Source organism: Protopterus annectens, chromosome 8.part0, assembly GCF_019279795.1.
Source record: "Protopterus annectens isolate FY-2018-M chromosome 8.part0, PAN1.0, whole genome shotgun sequence".
Lineage (NCBI taxonomy): Eukaryota > Metazoa > Chordata > Ceratodontiformes > Protopteridae > Protopterus > Protopterus annectens.
In genome coordinates, this window is record NC_056741.1 from 781,396,923 (window position 1) to 781,412,544 (window position 15,622).

Consider the following 15,622-nt stretch of genomic DNA (forward strand, 5'->3'; position numbering starts at 1 on the left):
GGTACGCACAGCCTTTCTCAAGGCTTTATCGGTAGCCCAGCTTCTTCACCGACATCCCACTGTACCTTTATTAAGGCAGCTTACCTGGTCATCCATTTGTTCTTGGCTTCTCTAGGGTATTTTATTCGTGGACATTTTTCCTCCGCTGCATAGGAGCTTAAATACCCAGGTCCCACAGACAATTTTCCTGCTGGTCCTTACCTTATCCTAGGACTCTGTGAAGTACAATATAAATCACATTGTGCAATATTCATGCTGACCATTCCATATGCTGCTTAGTTCTTATGTTATAGTAATGTCATGCACATGTTTTTACTCAGTTCTATTATATGTAAAGTGTGTTTGGTCATTATGTTATTTTATTCTATTTATTTTATGTTATTTTATTATTTTTCTTCTCTGTATGTATGTTTTTTTGCATTGGGAAAGAAGCATCACAGTTTCTTTCAGCTACACTGTGGTGTAGTTCTGAATGACAATAAAGTTTTCTTTGACTTGACTTTTGAAGAAAAAAAAAAGTCAAATCTGGCAAGGCCCACATCTGGAGAAATTGAAAACATTTCAGATATTTAACTATTGCACAGTTTACTCTTGAATTCACAGAAGAATACACACAAATTCTTTTACACCCTCCTTTTGAGCTCAACCTAATGTACATCGTTTTCCTTTGGATATATATCTGCCAAAACTATCAATTGTTTTTGTGGGTGATATCCACAGTCTTCATTAGCATCTCATTGCATCTTGATGATTTCATGCTCTGTTGTGACATATACCAATTGTATATTTGTAAGTTGTGCTACTGCATCATTTAGTGTCTCTTGAAATATTTTATTTAATGCACCACACTTGTGACAGTGAAACACTAGATGTGAAGTTGTTCAATCGCGCCGTTCATTCATCACTGATGGGTTCGGAGCCGATCCTCTGCTCTGACACGGCCGACTAGCAAGTTCAAAGTTCTCCAGTAGCTTGAGACCCCACCCCTTATCCCGTAATGCACTGCTGTAATTACCTCTGATCTAGTTTGCCACGGCACAGATCTCTTGGTTTCCAGATTGGCGCGAGACTTTAATGGGAGTTTTTCAACTTTCAGCAAGTTATATTTTTCAGTTTTTTATATATCCTTGTTATATTCTTAGTAGCAGATATTACTAGCTAGTAGATAGTATTTGTTCTGTGTTCTTACCCCTTTCCTCAGTATTGTCTATCTTGCCTTCGGCCCTTTGGCCTTAGGATCCCTTCTTTAGTTATTAGTCAGTGTTCCCTGTTGCGACTATTGTTTTGGATTTCTTATTAGTTCACCTGCAAGAGTCTTGCAGTATCTGTCACTCTTTTTTTCACCAGAGTGTTGGCAGAAAGGAAGAGGAAATTGATTTGATAGGGGTATCATCAAACACCCCTTTTCTGAGGTATTGTCTGACCAGGATGGAGCCAGTAAATAATCTAACTCTTCAAAATCTTCCACTGATTCTAGATCCAAAAAAGGTCAAAGTGTGGTGACTTCGGCTCCACTGCCTTCGGAGCCGACAGTCTACTCTTTTCGGAACCGGGACACTGCCTTGGAACTTGTTGCCGAAAAACCTTCGTCCATATTGCTCCAGTTGGCTCCATCTGTTCACTCTTCCAGGTCCTCTGTCAGCCTATCTGATCTTGATATGGACCGGCTGGTTCAGAAACTTTTTTAAAGGCACCAGGCCTAGTTAAATTGCTATCGGCTCAGACAACACAGTCTCTGGAGCTGAAGACCACTACCTTTGAATTGTCTGCTCCTCCTCTGAGCCATAGCGGACCTTCGGAGCTGGAGGAGGCCGACCTAGTTAAATTGCTGTCGGCTCGGACAACACCGTCTCTGGAGCTGAAGACCACTACCTTTGAATTGTCTGCTCCTCCTCTTTGCCATACCGGACCTTCGGAGCTGGAGGAGGCCGACCTGATGATTGTGGATCCCTTGGAGCCGACACCTGCTCCAGTGTTGGCTCCATCTGCTCAAGTTTTCTTTGCACCGACCGGGGACTCTAGGATCCGACACTGTCCGGTTAGGTCCGGAGAGGATAGCCACACCGACTTGTCGGTGCCGACTCTCCCTCTCGGGGCCTCTGCTTGGGTGAGCTTGGCTCCTACCTCTGGCTCGGAGCCCACGGCTTCAGTGCGGGAGGAGATCATGGCTCCATTGGAGCCATCGACTCCTTCTCATTGGAGCCAAGGTGCAAATGTGGTCTCCTAAGACTTCCTCATCTCAAGGTCTGGCCTCTTCTTCCCCTAAAGTGCCTGTGTCAGTTTCTGTTTCCTCCGGTCATCCCAAACGTAGAGACCCAGAGCCTCAGGTAGCTCCACAGGGTGCTCCCTGCTCTTCTGAGAACTCTCCAGAAGTTCCCCCTGAAGAGGTTCCCAGGAAGAGATTATGCAAGAGGAGGCATTTGGACTCCCCCCAGGAGTCTCTCACATCAGATACCGGCCTGGATGAATCAGAAGGGTTCCCTAGATCACCCTCTGAGGACATCTCCTTTGCAGAGATTCTTGAAATTCTTAGGCAGAGGGGTGATTGGCAGTCCAAGAGCCCTACTGAGGACAAGTCTGTTCTCCTGAAGGCGTTCGCGTCTCAACCTTCCACCTCTTGAGTATCTCCGCCGTACGATGAGCTTATGGATCTGGTCTCTCGTAGGATGTGGGAGTCTCCAGAATCTATGGAACCCGTTCCTAGGAGGCCTAACAAGTTTATTTCAGCCCCTGTGGATAAGTCCTTTTTGACCAAGGGAGTCCCTGTTGATGCCATGGTGGTGGCGGCAGCCAGCAAAAAGGAAATGTCTGAGACTTCCTCATCTATCCATCCTCCTAACAGAGAGTCTAGGATCATGGATAGATATGGGAAACGCATGTTCAGTTCAGCGACTTTCTCAGTCAGATAACTGAACTACTTGACGCATTTTACCAGACTACAGAGAGATCTCCTTAAGGAGTTGGGAGATGCTCTCCAGGGTGCCGCATTTTACCAGACTACAGAGAGATCTCCTTAAGGAGTTGGGAGATGCTCTCCAGGGTGCTATAGCCTCGAGTGTATCCGACAAGATTGCCACTCGGCTCTCTACCCTCAATGCGATAGTCAACTTGTCCATGTGTCTCATCATACGCAGCTGATGGTTTGAGTAGAGCCGTAGGTACAGGAATCGCTCTTCGTAGGCATGCCTGGATGTGAGACTGTTCCTTCGCGGAACCCTTCAAGTCTTTCTTTACTAATACCCCATTTGATGGCTCATCTTTGTTTGGGCCAAAGGTGAAGGAGACTTTGACCAGGTGTGAGCAAGAAGGAAAGACTCTGCCATCGGAGGCTGTTTTTCCACCCCTACTCGACCCTTTCCCAAAGGTCAGAGGGGAGGAAAGATGTGGTTCCGGAAAGCCCAAGGAGCCTTTCAAGACGCACATGGAGAGCCCCCCTCCAGAGGCAGAGGAGGGGGTTTCAATGGAAGACGCCGCCCTCGTGGTAGAGGGGGTCCGCAACACCAGGGTGACAAGAGATCACTTCTCTGGTCAATCCTACCAGCGCTCCTGAAGGGAGGCCCAGCTGTCCTACTCTGGAGGCAGTCAGGGGTCGCTTATTGTACCCCAAAGCCTGGATAAATATAACAAACTACAATTGGGTACAAAGTATCATTTCCAGAGGGTATTTCATATCGTTCTCCACCCAGCCTCTTCCCGTCAAAAATATCCCGGACGTTCCACCCAGTCACACGGACAAGCAGCAATAGAGGTACGCCGATTGCTAGAAAAAGAGTCATCCAGCCAGTACCAGCAGACCAGATAGGATTCGGAACTTACTCAAGGTTCTTTTTGGTTCCAAAGAAAACAGGGAACTGGAGACGCATTTTGGATCTCAGCAGACTCAACCAATTTGTGAGAAAAGAGAAGTTCCTAATGGTCACGCTACAGTCCATACTCCCGTTCTTGGGGAAGGACAATTGGATGTGCTCGATCGATCTCAAGGATGCGTACTACCACATAAAGATGGCCAGACCATCCAGAGATCACCTGCATTTCCGGCTGGGAGCCAATCATTATCAATTCTGAGCTCTGCCCTTTGGTTTCACTACAGCCCCCAGAGTGTTTACCAAGTGCATGGCAGTAGTCACGGCTCACCTGAGGCATCTAGGATTCCAGGTGTTTCCGTATCTAGACGATTGGCTCCTTACCTCCACCACCAGGCATCAGCTTCTTCAAGCGAGAGAGACTACTCTGACACTCTGGGATCGGCTAGGCATTACAGTCAACGTCAAAAAGTCTGCCTTGTCGCCATCGCAGCATATCGTTTTTATAGGGACAGAACTAGACACGTCAACCACCACTCTCCGCCTTCCGCCAGAAAGAATTTCTATTCTTCGCCAACACATCATGTCCCTGATATCAAAGAACAGACCACCAGCAGCAGAGGTATTGAAAGTCCTAGGATTGATGGCAGCAGCTATTTTAGCAATCCCGTTAGCAAGGATGCATATGAGAATCCTTCAATGGCTTCTATTCACACAGTGGTCTTACCAAGAACTTCCAATGAGTCACATGATCCTGATAATAAATTCCTGCAAGAGGGATCTTCAGTGGTGGTTGACGTCTCTTCATGTCATGATAGGACATCCTTTCATGCTCCCCCCTCCAGTTGCCACTGTGACCACGGACGCTTCCCTGATAGGGTGGGGGGGGGGTTCAGGGAAAGACTGCCCAAGGCACATGGACAGATCAAGAATCACATCTGCATATCAATGTCCTGGAGATGAGAGCAGTACTTCTAGCATTGCAATACTTTCAGGACTCTCTTCCTCTAGGGACAGTTGCAGTACAGATGACAACATGTCAGTGGTCTGGTATCTGAACAAACAAGGCGGAACCAAGTCTTATCCCCTTTGCCGAGAAGCCCTCAGAGTATGGCAGTGGGCACTGTCATCCCAGCGCTTTCTGTTGGCAACGCACATCCCGGGCACATCCACCGTCATAGCGGACAGACTGAGCAGAGCAATCTTATTGCCCCACGAATGGTCCCTCAAACAAGAGATTGCGGACAGGATCTTCTGCAAATGGGGCCAGCCTTCCTGCGACCTGTTCGCCAGTCACATCAGCAACAAATGCAGAAGCTATTTTGCCCCGATTCCCATGCCAGGTCACTCCCCGAGGGATGCTCTTGTCCATGATTGGCCCTCGGGTCTCTTCTGTGCATTTCTACCAATTCCTCTGATACCCAAATTCTTACAGAAAGCAAAGTCGCTGGGACGGACCATCATCCTTATAGCCCCTCATTGGCTTCGGCAGATTTGGTTCCCATTTCTTTACCATCATATTCTGGAAGATCCATGGATCCTGGACCCAATTCCGGACTTGTTGACGCATCCGTCAGGGGATCTTCACCCATCATTGCAGACACTGAAGCTAACCGCTTGGCTGCTCCAATTCCTCGCATAGCCAGGCTCTATAATCTTTCCCATGCCATTAGTCAGATTTTGTTTGCTTCCCATGAACCTTCCACCAGAAAATTGTATCGTAGTAAGTGGAAGAGATTTTCCATTTGGGCTTCTTCCCATAACATTGACCCTTATCAAGTTCCATTGTCTTCTGTCTTACAATTCTTGACAGAAATCTTCAACAAAGGAGCAGCGGCGGCTATGGTGCGAATGCAATTAGCTGCTATATCTAAGTTTCATCTAGGAATTGATGGTTTGAATATTATGGTTCACCAATTGTCTAAGGCTTTTCTAAAAGGTTCCTTTCACATAAGGCCTCCAGTGAAGACACCTTATTCCCCCTGGAATTTGAATTTTATGTTATCTCGTATCATTCTTCCTCCTTTTGAGCCTGCATCATCTTGTGAACTAAAGTTTTCCATGACAAAAATGATCTTTTTAGTAGCCATCACTTCAGCCCATAGAGTGTCAGAGCTCCAAGCCCTATCCATCAAGCCCCCTTACATGGTCTTCCATACTGACAGAGTATCTCTCAGGACAAATCCATCCTTTTTGCCCAAAGTATGTTCTGAGGTTAACATTAATCAAGTCATTGAGTTGCCCGTTTTCTTCCCTAATCATACCAACAAATTGGAATATATGTTGCATAAACTCGATGTTCATAGACAACTTAGATTTTATTTGGACAGAACAAAAGACATTTGGAAATCAGATTAGCTCTTTGTGTCTGTTTCTGAGGCCATGAAAGGCAAACCAGTTGCTAAAACAACCCTGTCTAAGTGGCTAACAACCCTAAGTGGCTGTCTGATTGTATCACCTACACATATAATTGTCGTAATATGCCCTTGTCTAGTAAGGTAAAGGCTCATTCAACCAGAGCAGTTTGTACCTCTTCAGCTTTTCAAGCCAAATTACCTTTGGATAACAGATAACATCTGGTGCAGCAGCCACATGGTGTAAACATCACACTTTTTTATAACTCATTACAAAGTGGATAAGGCCTCCAGGGACAGGGCTTCATTTGGTTCTACGGTTCTGAAGAGTGTACTTCCGTGAGCCCCCCAAGATCAGGGTGCTAGGGACGCTACCCATCAGTGATGATTGAACAACTTCACATAAAGAAGTTATGTACTCACCATAACGTTCCATGTTTGTTCCATCTCGCCTTCATTCTCATGTCCCTCCCTCCTGGTTGGCAGTTGACCTGGAGGCTGTCTTCATCCTGGTTTTTCAATGTGTATTCATTGCTATGCAGAATAATTATGGTACTACTATATGGTACGCAGCAAACAAGATTTGAGGTAATTCCTGCAGTGCATTATGGGATAAGGGGTGGGGTCTCGAGCTACTGGAGAACTTTGAACTTGCTAGTCGGCCGTGTCGGAGCCGAGGATCGGCTCAGAACCCATCAGTGAGAATGAAGGCAAGATGAACAACTCACATGGAATGTTATGGTGCGTACATAACTTCTTTTTCACGTGCTCTGTTGTTCTTCTTCTTCTTCTTTCGGCATTTCCCGGTTAGGGGTCACCACAGCGGATCACCTGTCCGCTCATGATTGGCAGTGGAGTTTTTACGGTGTCTAGTTGCCAGCCCGGCGCCCAACCTTCCACTGAAGGCACACACACGCACACACTCACACCTAGGGCCAATTTGGAGTGTCCAATCCACCTACGGCATGTCTTTGGGATGTGGGAGGAAACCGGAGCACCCGGAGGAAACCCATGCGACCACAGGGAGGACATGCGGACTCCGCAAAGAAGGCACCCCAGCCGAGGATCGAACTGGAGAACCTCTTGCTGTGAGTCGACAATGCTAACCACTGCACCACCGTGGCCGCCCTTTCACGTGCTCTGTTAATAAATTGAAATCAAATTATCAAGTCTTTGAAAGTTGGGTAGACCTAATAGCACAACATTTTTCCTTTTTATCAGTATTCAGTACTTATAGCAACATTAATTTTTCTCCTCCGTTATTAATGCTTTTTAAATTTACCATTGAGGCTTTTAGCATTACATAGTACTAGTTGTTTGGTAACACCAGTACCAAGTTCCTCTTCAAGAATCCTACTGCAGACACAGAGACCATTTCCCAAGGACCTAAAGGCATTAAGGCTACTACTGCCAAAAACCCTACCCCCTCTGATAGAGATTCCAGGGCCTTTGACGATTGGGTACGAAGGTATACACTTCTGCTACTTTGGCCATTAGGGCCTTAAACTGCCAGTTTCATATGTTAAAGTATCAGCAGCATATTATGGGACTACTTAAACAGAAAATAATGTTGATTCCTGACTGTGCTGAAAATAAAGAATTACAGGATTTAATGCATTCTGCTGAAAAAAGTTGGTAAACATACTTTGCAATGTGGTTTTGACTCTTTAGAAGCATCTTGCAGGGCTGCTGTCACTGGGTCTGTACTTAGAAGGCATGCTTGGCTTAAGGAGCAAAATTTGCCAGATCATGTTAAAGCTAAATTACTGGATGCTCCCTTAAACCAAGACCGCCTGTTTGGCAACAAAGCAGAAGTCCTTAAAAAGATGGAGGAAAAAGCTAAATCTATGCAAACTGTTAGATTTCCTTCAAGTACAGCCTCCTAGATTTAGTAGGCATTGGCTTTCTAAAAATTGGTCCTTTCCTATCTCTTCCAGACCTTCTCAGTCCAAACCCAGGAACAGCAGACCACCTAGGCTACAGTCTCAAGGTACTCGCAGGCCTAAGCAGTGGGGGGCTCTCACTTCCAAACTTGGAAGTAGTAAGACACCCCCTATGGAAAAATGTCACAGTGACTTAACCTTAAACCTTCCAAGTCCTGCTCAACTGCCTGCTCCCTTGGGGAGAAAGATCGCTCTGCATGCACAAAACTGGGAACTCATTACCTAAGACAAATGGGTTTTAAATATAGTTTTCCAAAGATACAGATTCCACTTCCACACCTTACCAACCCCAAACGGTTGGCCAGACCTACCCCCAAATCAGTGGACAGAGGCTCAACAGCAGATTGATTCTCTTCTAAGTATCAGGGCTATTCATACTGTCCCAGCAGAAGAAAGGGGACAAGGTTTTTACTCAAGACTTTTCCTGGTACCCAGAAAAGACAGTTCCTGGCATCCTATCCTGGACCTCTCTAATCTAAATACTTTTTTTTGTAATCCCAAAATTCAGAATGCTAACACTTCAACAGCTGTTTCCTATGCTAGGCAAAGATGCCTGGTTGGCAACCTTAGACTTAAATGAAGCTTACCTGCACATTCCAGTAAGGGAATCTTGCAGGAAATACCTGCACTTCAGAGCAGGCTCCATGCACTATCAGTTCTCTGCACTTCCCTTTGGCTTATCTACTGTGCCCAGGGTATTCACAAAGTGTCTAGCTCCAGTCATTGCATTTTGCGGGCAAAGAAATATTCAAATATACCCATACCTGGATGATTGTCTAATTCAGACAGAAAGCCAGGACATGCTACTAAAACATCTGGCATTTGTAAAGAAACTTCTAACCTCACTGGAGTACACCATAAACGAAAAGAAATCTCATCTAGTACCCTGCCAACAAATTGTATTCCTGGGAGCAAGCTTGAACACAACTTCCCAGATGGCTTACCTCACGCCAGAGAAACAAGTTTAATTGACAGCCTACTTCAAACTACTGGCCACAAAGACCCAGCTGTCTGCAAGGAAAATACTGCAAGCCCTGGGATTCATGGCCTCTTGCATTCTACTAATTCCATATGCAAGACTGCATATGAGAAAACTACAATGGTATCTAAAAAGCCTATGGTGTCAACATTCTCAGGACCTGGAATCAATGATTCCTATCATTCTCTCATAAAGACAGAGTTCCTTTGGTGGGCAGAGGCCTGCTACCACAACAAGGGGCTCCCATTAACTTTACCCCCTGCCGCCCAAACTCTAACAACAGACGCATCAGACTATGTATGGGGGCTCACTTGGCAGGGCAGTGCATTCAGGGCAAATGGAACCAGAGTCAGATGCACCTGCATGTCGGTCAAAAAGAAATGTTAGCTGTACAGAATTCCCTGACAGCCTTCAAGGACCACATTCTTCCAGGGCAATTATTGGTAAAGACAGACAACACCACTGTTATGTGGTACATAAACAAGCATGGAGGAACCCACTCGTACCCTCTCTGCAGACTAGCCCTGGCTCTGTGGAACACAGCCTTGAGCTACCAAATGCACCTACAAGCTCAGTTCCTGCCAGGCAAGCTAAATTCACTGGCAGATGACCTAAGCAGAAATCTCATGGACCCACACGACTGGAAACTGGAGCCAAAGATTTTCAGCCTTTTGAGAAACAAATGGGGGAATCCAGAGATGGACCTGTTTGCCTCCCCTCAGAACTACAGTTGGACAAATTCTACACAAGGACTTCCCACAGTCAAGCTTGGAAAGTGGATGCCCTGTCCTTTACCTGGGAAAGCCTCTCAGTTTATGCCTTTCCCCCCTCTGCCTGTCCTCTCGAAATTTCCGCTAAAGATCAAACAAGACAAACTAAGGACAATACTGATTGCACCTGACTGGCCACGCCAACATTTGTACCCACTCTTGCGCAGTTTGTCACTGCTGGAACCATGGCACCTGCCTCAGACCCCTTCCCTGCTGTCCCAGCAGGAGGGCCAGATTCTGCACATTCAAATTCAAACCCTGAACCTTGCAGCCTGGCTAATTCCTTGAGCTTTCCAGTAACATCCCTCAGTAAGCAGGTGCTAGATGTCATTCTGGAGGCAAGGAGGCCTAGTACTAGAAAATCCTATGCGGAAAAGTGGAAAAGATACTGTTCCTGGAGCCAGACTCAGGGGATGGGCACAGCGGTGCCCAGCTTACCGCATATTCTTCAGTACTTAACACAAATGCTCCACAAGGGGCTTTCCTTCTCGTCCATTAAAATGTATGCCTCTGCCATTTCAGCTCATTATAATACTGATCCTCCCCTCTTCTGTCACCCCTTGCTAAAGCAGTTCCTCAGAGGGGCCAAAAATTTAAGACCACCCAGGAAAGCCCCTACTCCAGCCTGGGGCCTTAACATTGTATTGGAAAAGCTCACCCTTCCTCCTTTTGAGCCAGCTGCAACTGCAGAGTTGAAATTCCTTTCTTGGAAAACAGCCTTCCTTCTAGCCATCACTTCAGCAAGAAGAGTGTCTGAATTACAGGCCCTCATGGCAGTGAAGCCATTCATCATCTTCCATGCAGACAGGGTGTCCCTCAGGACTAATCCTTCCTATATGCCCAAGGTGGTGTCTAGTGTGGCCCTTAATCAGTCCATTCATTTGCCTACTTTTTCCCAAATCCACAAAACAAAAGGAGAACGAATGCTGCACTCCTTGGACATGCACAGGCGACTTGGATTTTATTTGGACAGGACTAAGCCTCTCAGAAATCTGAACAGCTGCTAGTTGAGTTTGCTGCAGGGGCAGAGGGGAAGGTCATTTCAAAGCAAACTATTTCTAAGTGGATAGCCCATTGCATTAATTTCTGCTATAAGCACCATGGAAAACCTACCCCACAGGGATTAGATCTCATTCCACCAGGGCTGCATCTATCTCTACAGCCTTTCTCAGAGGTGTCCCTACCAGGGACATCCTAGAAGCTGCTACCTGGAGCTTGGTACATACCTTCACCAAGCATTACCACATGCCTATTTTTTTCTAAATCCAGAGCTGGTTTTGCCACTGCAGTTTTGCAGGGCTTAATAGCTGGTCCTAATGCTCTCTAACTTCCTCCTCCCTTCCTTAGCTTTGAGAATCAACCCAAATGTAATGACTGCATCAGTGAAACACGAAGAACATAGTACAGTTGTGTACACTTACCATAAATGTAGATGTTCGAGTGTTTTCACTGTTGCAGTCCTGGTTACCCTCCCTCCAGCCCCCTGACTTCTCTTGGCTATACCTTTCTTCTTGTTTAGTGTAGTTAATCTTTCTGGTGTATTTGCGTTTTGTTAGAGGTGTATCCTAACATATAATTGCTTTCCATTATGGGGCACCTGATATCTGGGGCAAGGAAAACTGATGTAATGGCGTCGGCTGCATGTTTTATACCCCTGACGAACTGACGTCATGGAAGAAGAGATAGCATCCCATGCAGGACCCCAAGACTTTGATATTCAGGCCGGCTGAGGGCTAACGGCAGGCAGATAACCCAAATGCAATGACTGCAACAGTGAATGCAATGACCGCAACAGTGAATACACTCTAACATCTACGTTTATGTAAGTGTACACAACTGCTTCAGGGCAATTTCCACACACTCAAACTATCAGTCAGATTGAGGTTTGGGTGGCAAGCATTTTATAGATTTTCTGCCATTGAAAGTGCTACTGTGCTGGCTTTTGAGGATAGACAGTTGGTTTATGCTGTTCCTTTGCTGGGCAGATAAGTTCCTTTTGGAGAAAAACCTGTGTGTGTGTGTGTGTGTGTGTGTGTGTGTGTGTGTGTGTGTGTGTGTGTGTGTGTCTGTGTTTTTCCTGTTTAAGGGAGGAGTTTGTGTTTTAATGTACTGTCACGTGACTTAACTGTAATTTTAAATGGGAGTGCACTTTTTTGCTGTCACTTTAAAAGTTGTTTAAAGTAATTGCAACCCATTTTTTTCTGTGGAGAAATTATGGTTTACTTTTTGGGACTGGCAAATTGTTTTAAAGTGCTTTTTACTGTGTTTTTGTATGAAAAAAGTGACTTTTTAGAGACATTTCATTTTTACCAGCTTTGGCTGCTTGCTTTCCCGGGAAAGCTGCATCATTTTTGCCCGACCATGGAACAAACTGCCAGTTCCACGGTCAGTCCTTTTTATAGCCACAAAAATCAAAAGATGAATAAACTGCCTTTTGGCAGTTAGCAGGCTAGCAGTTTACCTCCACTGTAGGTAGGTGACTGTACTGTGGCTCTAGCTTTTTCCTCAGACCACTCATGTTTTACCCCATATCCATTTGGAGTAGCACCTACAGCCACTGTGGACTGGGGGGTTAGCCATGTCCTCTGCGTCTGTTGAGGTCCCCTTAGCTGGCAAATGAGTCACTCTTGTCAGTCCTGGAAGAGGTAACTGGGAAGGCCTCTTTGTTTGGTCAGCAAGTTGTGCCCCTCCATGGGGAAGCTGCTGGTACCATAAGTAACACTGTTGGTCCCATTTTTTCCTGTCAGAAAGAAAGATAAAACTAAACATGTATCTACTTGTCAAATTTCCTTAGACAGGAGTAGTTTACTGGGTCTGGCTTAGACTTTAATTCAGGCTGTTGATCTTTCTTATAAGGTAGTTTCTGGTGAAATAAAGCATGACGCTTATTTTCCTGAAAAGATTCAAGTATTTGAATCCTGATAAGAAAATGAAAGCACAGAGGGTTTTTTCCCCTCAGTTTTCTGATTCAGACTTAGAGCTGAGCTCAGTTTCTGGTTCTCCCTGTGGAGGTTTTCTGTTTCTCTGAGACTGTTTACAGAATGTGCCAAGGTTTTCAGTGGGAGAGCAATGAAGTTTCTCAGTCCCATAGAAAATACTATGAGCTGTTACAGAAGGAGTTTTGTCATTGCCTGCAATTTTCCTGATAGTCAGCTTGCTGCCCCTAAAAAGGCAGATAGAATATATATAAAGTTCCTCAAACTTTAGTTTTTGTACACTTTTCCCAAACTTGACCCAAGTGTTACTGCTGCTAAACATTTGGTTAATCCCAATCCTACCTTTTCTGACCAGGATGAAAAAAAATATATAAGTATAGAAAAAAAATTGCAACTTTGATTTTCACAATTTGAATTGTCAGACTAATATGTTAAATTTATTATGATTAATTGTGAAAGTGTGAGGAATGTTTTGTCCTCAGATTCTTCTGAGGAAAAATTTTCTGTAATTTAGTTTCTTCCATTTTACAAATCACAAGTCATTGCTTGCAGTGTGTGCATGACTCCATTTATACTTTTTCCATGGCAGTGGCCACTGGTAATGTTTTGAGGTTTTTACCTGCCTGCATTCTCAAAACGTTTTAGATGATATGGAAAAATACGATTTTAAGTTCTCCTTCAGATAGAGATTTAAGAGGTTATCAAATAGTGTAATGAAAGGGGTAAGCTGGTACAGGAAGTCGCTAAGACTTTTCAGTCCTCCTTTTCCAAATTTTCAAAGGGGATTCTCTTAACCTCTCCCAGTTTGGGGGAAACAAAGTCTCTACAAAATGTGGGAAAAAACAGGATGTAAGAAGAAATGGCAGTGTGGTTCCAAAAAGAATTCAGGACGCACCCCCCTCAAAACCAAGGACAGTCCCAACAAGTCAAAATGACTGTTTAAGGGACCTTGCCCCCACCCACCCTGACAGTTCTTTTTTTCCTTCTGGAAGGTTTGAATCTCCTCTTTTCTGTTTGGCAGTTGATACATTTCAGGCAGATGGGATCTGAAGATCATTCAACAAGGATACAGATAATAGTGGGATGAAATCCCTCCTTTCCGGGGGATACCTCATCCACAAGACCAGACTCTCTTATTTCCCACCATTCTTCAACACATGTTGCCCCTAGTTTGGGAAAGGTTTTTATCCAAAAATATTCTTAGTGCTAAAAGAATATGCTTGGAAAACACTTCTGGATCTTTCTTAACCTGTTTCTGATAGTGCCCAAGTTCATAAATGATGTTACTTCACAACCTGTTTTTCTGCCTCATTTAAGTTTCCTGATAACACTAGATTTAAAAGATGCTTATCACATCCCTGTTCATCAAGACTTCAGGTGTTTTTTTTAAGGTTTTGTGTGCCTGGGTCACATTATCTGTTCTCTGCCTTTATTCTTTGGACTATCCATCGTGTGTTTATAATGTGTCTAGTTCCAGTAGTAGCTCATTGCAGGCCACAGGGTATCCATTTTTTTCATATATATATATATAAAATGTGTGTATATATATATATATATATATATATATATATATATATATATATATATATATATATTATATGTGTGTATATATATATATATATATATATATATATATATATATATATATATATATATATATATATATATATATATATATATATATATAAAATGTGTGTGTGTGTGTGTATATGTATATATATATATATGGCTTCCCTTCAGAATTTCGAAATCCTGAATTTCAGTAACCCGAGACCAGAAAGGCTAAAGTGCAGAATACCGAAACCCCAGAGGCGTGAAATTCAACATCTCGAAGTTCCGAGATTTTGAATTAGTGGTTCTGGTTGTTGGTTGGAGATTTAGGTAAGTGTCTGTGTTTTTTACGGGTTTTTGGGTAGGGGCTTTAGTGTGTGTCTGTGTGTTTTGTTAGTATGATGTGTGTGTGCGAGGGGAATGTAGCTTGTGTGTTGGTGTTTTTGTGTGTTTGTCTGTGTAGTGCGACCTCGGAGTTAGTATATTTAAGTAGGGGGCTGTGGGGGGCACAGTCCCCTACATAGGGGGTGCATGGGGGCTTGCCCCCCATGCTTGTATGTAGGGTAGGTGTTTGTGTATGTGTTGGGCCGTGTATGTTTGTGTTTGTGGTATGTTTAGTGTAGAAGGCGCGATTTTAAATTTTGTGCTTCTGGAGTTTTGAGTGTATGGATTTTTGGCTTCATGGTCCTGAGATACTACAATTCGAGATTTCAGTATTTCGAGATTATGAAATGAATATATATATATATATATATATATATATATATATATGTATACATGTGTGTGATTATGAAATGGATCTACATATATGTGTATGTGTGATGTATGTATGTATGTATGTGTATATATATATATATATATATATATATATATGTATGTATATATATATATATATATATATATATAGTGTGTGTGTGTGTGTGTGTATATATATATATATATATATATATATATATATATATATATATGTGTTTACATTTATTTACATTTTGTTTACCGGGTAGTGTCCAGCTGGGCTGGTGGCCCATTTTCAGTGGAGATCCAGGGAGAAAAGCTCCAAAAAAATGCAATATAGATAAAAATATACACTAATACATTAGTACGAAAAATAATTACCATAATTATTAATTTTTGCAAACAAAAAGATTAGGTAATCTTTATTGTAGTTACAGTGTTATAAATTTAAAATCAGAGGGATCTGGATAAGTAAGTAAAACTGATGAACAGGCAGTGAGCAGACCTAGACTGAAAAGACATATGCGTGAGTGTTATAGAAAGTAAACATT

At 43.7% G+C, this 15,622-nt stretch overlaps 1 protein-coding gene across 1 annotated transcript in view; it reads left to right on the forward strand.

Moving 5' to 3' along the window:
• NEK7 (NIMA related kinase 7) overlaps positions 1-15,622 on the forward strand; it is a 1,336,142-nt gene that overhangs the window by 38,443 nt on the left and 1,282,077 nt on the right. The window lies entirely within an intron of this gene.